Raw genomic sequence first — 7,120 nt, 5'->3', positions numbered from 1 at the left:
TTCCCCCCCATTGTCCCCCAATTTCCCCTCTATTTCCTGCACTGTCCCCAATTTCCCCTCATTTTCCCCCTATTTCCCCTCACTTTCCTCCATTGTCCCCAATTTCCCTTCATCTCCCCCCCTTTCCCCTTCATTTTCCCTCAATTGTCCCAAATTTCCTCTCATTTTCCCCATAGCAACCCCATAGCAACCCCATAGAACCCCATAGGAACCCCATAGCAACCCCATAGAAACCCCACACACCCCCCACACCCCATAGCAACCCCATAGCAACCCCACACAACCCCATAGAACCCCATAGGAACCCCATAGAAACCCCATAACCCCACACACTGCATAACCCCATAACCCCACAACCCCATAAAACCCCATAGAACCCCATAGAACCTCATAGGAACCCCACAACCCCATAGCAACCCCATAGAAACCCACACACCCCACAACCCCATAGCAACCCCACAGAACCCCACAGAACCCCATAGAACCCATAAATCCCATAGAACCCATAGAAACCCCATAGAACGCCATAGAATCCCATAGAACCCCCATAGCAACCCCATAGAAACCCCATAGAACCCCATAGCAACCCCACAGCAACCCCATAGAAACCCCATAGCACCCACATACCCTACAAACCCATAGAAACCCCATAGCAACCCCACAACCCCATAGACACCCCATAGAAACCCCACACACCCCACAACCCCACAGAACCCCATAAAACCCCATAGAACCCCACAGAACCCCATAGAACCCCATAGAACCCCATAAAACCCCATAAAACCCCATAGCACCCACATACCCCCAACCCCATAGAAATCCCATAGAAACCCCATAACCCCACACACTGCATAACCCCATAACCCCACAACCCCATAGAAACCCCATAGCAACCCCATAACCCCATAGAAACCCCATAGAAACCCCATAGAAACCCCATAGCAACACAAACACCCCATAGAAACCCCATAGAAACCCCACAACCCCACAGAAACCCCATAGCAACTCAAATACCCCATAGAAACCCCATAGCAACCACATAGAAACCTCACAACCCCATAGAAACCCCATAGCAACCCCACACACCCCATAGAAACCCCACAACCCCATAGAACCCCATAAAATGCCATAGAACCCCATAAAACCCCACAGAACCCCATAGAAACCCCATAGAACCCCATAGAACCCCACAGAACCCCATAGAACCCCATAGCAACCCCATAGCAACCCCACAACCCCATAGACACCCCATAACAACCCCATAGGAACCCTAGAACCCCATAGCAACCCTATAGCAACTCACATACCCCATAGCAGCCCCATAGAACCCCATAGAACCCCACAGAAACCCCATAGAACTGCATAGAACCTCATAGGAACCCCACAAACCCATAGAACCCCATAGCAACCCCATAGAAACCCCATAACCCCATAGCAACCCCACAACCCCATAGAACCCCACATGCCCCACAACCCCATAGCAACCCCATAGAACCCCATAGCAACCCCATAAAACCCCACAACCCCATAGCAACCCCATAAAACCCCATAGAACCCCACAGAACCCCATAGAAACCCCATAGAAACCCCATAGCAAGCCCATAGCAACCCCATAGCAACCCCACAACCCCATAGAAACCCCATAGCAACCCCACAACCCCATAGAAAACCCCATAGCAACCCCACAACCCCATAGCAACCCCATAGAAACCCCATAGGAACCCCATAGAAACCCCATAACCCCACACACTGCATAACCCCATAACCCCACAACCCCATAAAACCCCATAGAACCCCATAGAACCCCCATAGAACCCCACAACCCCATAGCAACCCCATAGAAACCCCACACACCCCACAACCCCATAGCAACCCCACAGAACCCCACAGAACCCCATAGAACCCCATAAATCCCCATAGAACCCCATAGAAACCCCATAGAACGCCATAGAATCCCATAGAACCCCCATAGCAACCCCATAGAAACCCCATAGAACCCCATAGCAACCCCACAGCAACCCCATAGAAACCCCATAGCACCCACATACCCTACAAACCCATAGAAACCCCATAGCAACCCCACAACCCCATAGACACCCCATAGAAACCCCACACACCCCACAACCCCACAGAACCCCATAAAACCCCATAGAACCCCACAGAACCCCATAGAACCCCATAGAACCCCATAAAAACCCCATAAAACCCCATAGCAACCCCATAGGAACCCCACAACCCCATAGAAACCCCATAGCAAACCCCACACACCCCATAGCAACCCCATAGCAACCCCAAAGACCCCACACACCCCACAACCCCATAGAAACCCCATAGCAACCCCATAGCAACCCCACAACCCCATAGAAACCCCATAGCAACCCCATAACCCCATAGAAACCCCATAGAAACCCCATAGAAACCCCATAGCAACACAAACACCCCATAGAAACCCCATAGAAACCCCACAACCCCACAGAAACCCCATAGCAACTCAAATACCCCATAGAAACCCCATAGCAACCACATAGAAACCTCACAACCCCATAGAAACCCCATAGCAACCCCACACACCCCATAGAAACCCCACAACCCCATAGAACCCCATAAAATGCCATAGAACCCCATAAAACCCCACAGAACCCCATAGAAACCCCATAGAACCCCATAGAACCCCACAGAACCCCATAGAACCCCATAGCAACCCCATAGCAACCCCACAACCCCATAGACACCCCATAACAACCCCATAGGAACCCTAGAACCCCATAGCAACCCTATAGCAACTCACATACCCCATAGCAGCCCCATAGAACCCCATAGAACCCCACAGAAACCCCATAGAACTGCATAGAACCTCATAGGAACCCCACAAACCCATAGAACCCCATAGCAACCCCATAGAAACCCCATAACCCCATAGCAACCCCACAACCCCATAGAACCCCACATGCCCCACAACCCCATAGCAACCCCATAGAACCCCATAGCAACCCCATAAAACCCCACAACCCCATAGCAACCCCATAAAACCCCATAGAACCCCACAGAACCCCATAGAAACCCCATAGAAACCCATAGCAAGCCCATAGCAACCCCATAGCAACCCCACAACCCCATAGAAACCCCATAGCAAACCCACAACCCCATAGAAACCCCATAGCAACCCCACAACCCCCATAGCAACCCCATAGAAACCCCATAGGAACCCCATAGAAACCCCATAACCCCACACACTGCATAACCCCATAACCCCACAACCCCATAAAACCCCATAGAACCCCATAGAACCCCATAGAACCCCACAACCCCATAGCAACCCCATAGAAACCCCACACACCCCACAACCCCATAGCAACCCCACAGAACCCCACAGAACCCCATAGAACCCCATAAATCCCCATAGAACCCCATAGAAACCCCATAGAACGCCATAGAATCCCATAGAACCCCCATAGCAACCCCATAGAAACCCCATAGAACCCCATAGCAACCCCACAGCAACCCCATAGAAACCCCATAGCACCCACATACCCTACAAACCCATAGAAACCCCATAGCAACCCCACAACCCCATAGACACCCCATAGAAACCCCACACACCCCACAACCCCACAGAACCCCATAAAACCCCATAGAACCCCACAGAACCCCATAGAACCCCATAGAACCCCATAAAACCCCATAAAACCCCATAGCAACCCCATAGGAACCCCACAACCCCATAGAAACCCCATAGCAACCCCACACACCCCATAGCAACCCCATAGCAACCCCAAAGACCCCACACACCCCACAACCCCATAGAAACCCCATAGCAACCCCATAGCAACCCCACAACCCCATAGAAACCCCATAGCAACCCCATAACCCCATAGAAACCCCATAGAAACCCCATAGAAACCCCATAGCAACACAAACACCCCATAGAAACCCCATAGAAACCCCACAACCCCACAGAAACCCCATAGCAACTCAAATACCCCATAGAAACCCCATAGCAACCACATAGAAACCTCACAACCCCATAGAAACCCCATAGCAACCCCACACACCCCATAGAAACCCCACAACCCCATAGAACCCCATAAAATGCCATAGAACCCCATAAAACCCCACAGAACCCCATAGAAACCCCATAGAACCCCATAGAACCCCACAGAACCCATAGAACCCCATAGCAAACCCCATAGCAACCCCACAACCCCATAGACACCCCATAACAACCCCATAGGAACCCTAGAACCCCATAGCAACCCTATAGCAACTCACATACCCCATAGCAGCCCCATAGAACCCCATAGAACCCCACAGAAACCCCATAGAACTGCATAGAACCTCATAGGAACCCCACAAAACCCATAGAACCCCATAGCAACCCCATAGAAACCCCATAACCCCATAGCAACCCCACAACCCCATAGAACCCCACATGCCCCACAACCCCATAGCAACCCCATAGAACCCCATAGCAACCCCATAAAACCCCACAACCCCATAGCAACCCCATAAAACCCCATAGAACCCCACAGAACCCCATAGAAACCCCATAGAAACCCCATAGCAAGCCCATAGCAACCCCATAGCAACCCCACAACCCCATAGAAACCCCATAGCAACCCCACAACCCCATAGAAACCCCATAGCAACCCCACAACCCCATAGCAACCCCATAGAAACCCCATAGGAACCCCATAGAAACCCCATAACCCCACACACTGCATAACCCCATAACCCCACAACCCCATAAAACCCCATAGAACCCCATAGAACCCCATAGAACCCCACAACCCCATAGCAACCCCATAGAAACCCCCACACACCCCACAACCCCATAGCAACCCCACAGAACCCCACAGAACCCCATAGAACCCCATAAATCCCCATAGAACCCCATAGAAACCCCATAGAACGCCATAGAATCCATAGAACCCCCCATAGCAACCCCATAGAAACCCCATAGAACCCCATAGCAACCCCACAGCAACCCCATAGAAACCCCATAGCACCCACATACCCTACAAACCCATAGAAACCCCATAGCAACCCCACAACCCCATAGACACCCCATAGAAACCCCACACACCCCCACAACCCCACAGAACCCCATAAAACCCCATAGAACCCCACAGAACCCCATAGAACCCCATAGAACCCCATAAAACCCCATAAAACCCCATAGCAACCCCATAGGAACCCCACAACCCCATAGAAACCCCATAGCAACCCCACACACCCCATAGCAACCCCATAGCAACCCCAAAGACCCCACACACCCCACAACCCCATAGAAACCCCATAGCAACCCCATAGCAACCCCACAACCCCATAGAAACCCCATAGCAACCCCATAACCCCATAGAAACCCCATAGAAACCCCATAGAAACCCCATAGCAACACAAACACCCCATAGAAACCCCATAGAAACCCCACAAACCCACAGAAACCCCATAGCAACTCAAATACCCCATAGAAACCCCATAGCAACCACATAGAAACCTCACAACCCCATAGAAACCCCATAGCAACCCCACACACCCCATAGAAACCCCACAACCCCATAGAACCCCATAAATGCCATAGAACCCCATAAAACCCCACAGAACCCCATAGAAACCCCATAGAACCCCATAGAACCCCACAGAACCCCATAGAACCCCATAGCAACCCCATAGCAACCCCACAACCCCATAGACACCCCATAACAACCCCATAGGAACCCTAGAACCCCATAGCAACCCTATAGCAACTCACATACCCCATAGCAGCCCCCATAGAACCCCATAGAACCCCACAGAAACCCCCATAGAACTGCATAGAACCTCATAGGAACCCCACAAACCCATAGAACCCCATAGCAACCCCATAGAAAACCCATAACCCCATAGCAACCCCACAACCCCATAGAACCCCACATGCCCCACAAACCCCATAGCAACCCCATAGAACCCCATAGCAACCCCATAAAACCCCACAACCCCCATAGCAACCCCATAAAACCCCATAGAACCCCACAGAACCCCATAGAAACCCCATAGAAACCCCATAGCAAGCCCATAGCAACCCCATAGCAACCCCACAACCCCATAGAAACCCCATAGCAACCCCACAACCCCATAGAAACCCCATAGCAACCCCACAACCCCATAGCAACCCCATAGAAACCCCATAGGAACCCCATAGAAACCCCATAACCCCACACACTGCATAACCCCATAACCCCACAACCCCATAAAACCCCATAGAACCCCATAGAACCCCATAGAACCCCACAACCCCATAGCAACCCCATAGAAACCCCACACACACCCCACAACCCCATAGCAACCCCACAGAACCCCACAGAACCCCATAGAACCCCATAAATCCCCATAGAACCCCATAGAAACCCCATAGAACGCCATAGAATCCCATAGAACCCCCATAGCAACCCCATAGAAACCCCATAGAACCCCATAGCAACCCCACAGCAACCCCATAGAAACCCCATAGCACCCACATTACCCTACAAACCCATAGAAACCCCATAGCAACCCCACAACCCCATAGACACCCCATAGAAACCCCACACACCCCACAACCCCACAGAACCCCATAAAACCCCATAGAACCCCACAGAACCCCATAGAACCCCATAGAACCCATAAAACCCCATAAAAACCCCATAGCAACCCATAGGAACCCCACAACCCCATAGAAACCCCATAGCAACCCCACACACCCCATAGCAACCCCATAGCAACCCCAAAGACCCCACACACCCCACAACCCCATAGAAACCCCATAGCAACCCCATAGCAACCCCACAACCCCATAGAAACCCCATAGCAACCCCATAACCCCATAGAAACCCATAGAAACCCCATAGAAACCCCATAGCAACACAAACACCCCATAGAAACCCCATAGAAACCCCACAACCCCACAGAAACCCCATAGCAACTCAAATACCCCATAGAAACCCCATAGCAACCACATAGAAACCTCACAACCCCATAGAAACCCCATAGCAACCCCACACACCCCATAGAAACCCCACAACCCCATAGAACCCCATAAAATGCCATAGAACCCCATAAAACCCCACAGAACCCCATAGAAACCCCATAGAAACCCCATAGA

The 7,120-nt window shown here is 51.4% G+C and overlaps 1 long non-coding RNA gene across 1 annotated transcript; it reads right to left on the bottom strand.

Annotated features, from left to right (window-relative positions):
* Window positions 1-2,695: 2,695 nt before the first annotated feature.
* On the bottom strand, window positions 2,696-5,867 carry LOC125687771 (uncharacterized). The gene is made up of 3 exons (XR_007374386.1): window positions 5,821-5,867; window positions 4,225-4,335; window positions 2,696-2,854 (listed from the first exon to the last, which is right to left on the bottom strand). It is a non-coding gene; the product is annotated as an uncharacterized LOC125687771 (long non-coding RNA).
* Window positions 5,868-7,120: the final 1,253 nt, after the last annotated feature.

Source organism: Lagopus muta, unplaced genomic scaffold (genome assembly GCF_023343835.1).
Source record: "Lagopus muta isolate bLagMut1 unplaced genomic scaffold, bLagMut1 primary scaffold_202, whole genome shotgun sequence".
Taxonomy (NCBI): Eukaryota; Metazoa; Chordata; class Aves; order Galliformes; family Phasianidae; genus Lagopus; species Lagopus muta.
The sequence above is the reverse complement of the archived record's forward strand: the minus strand, read 5'-3'. Positions and strand labels throughout refer to the sequence as shown.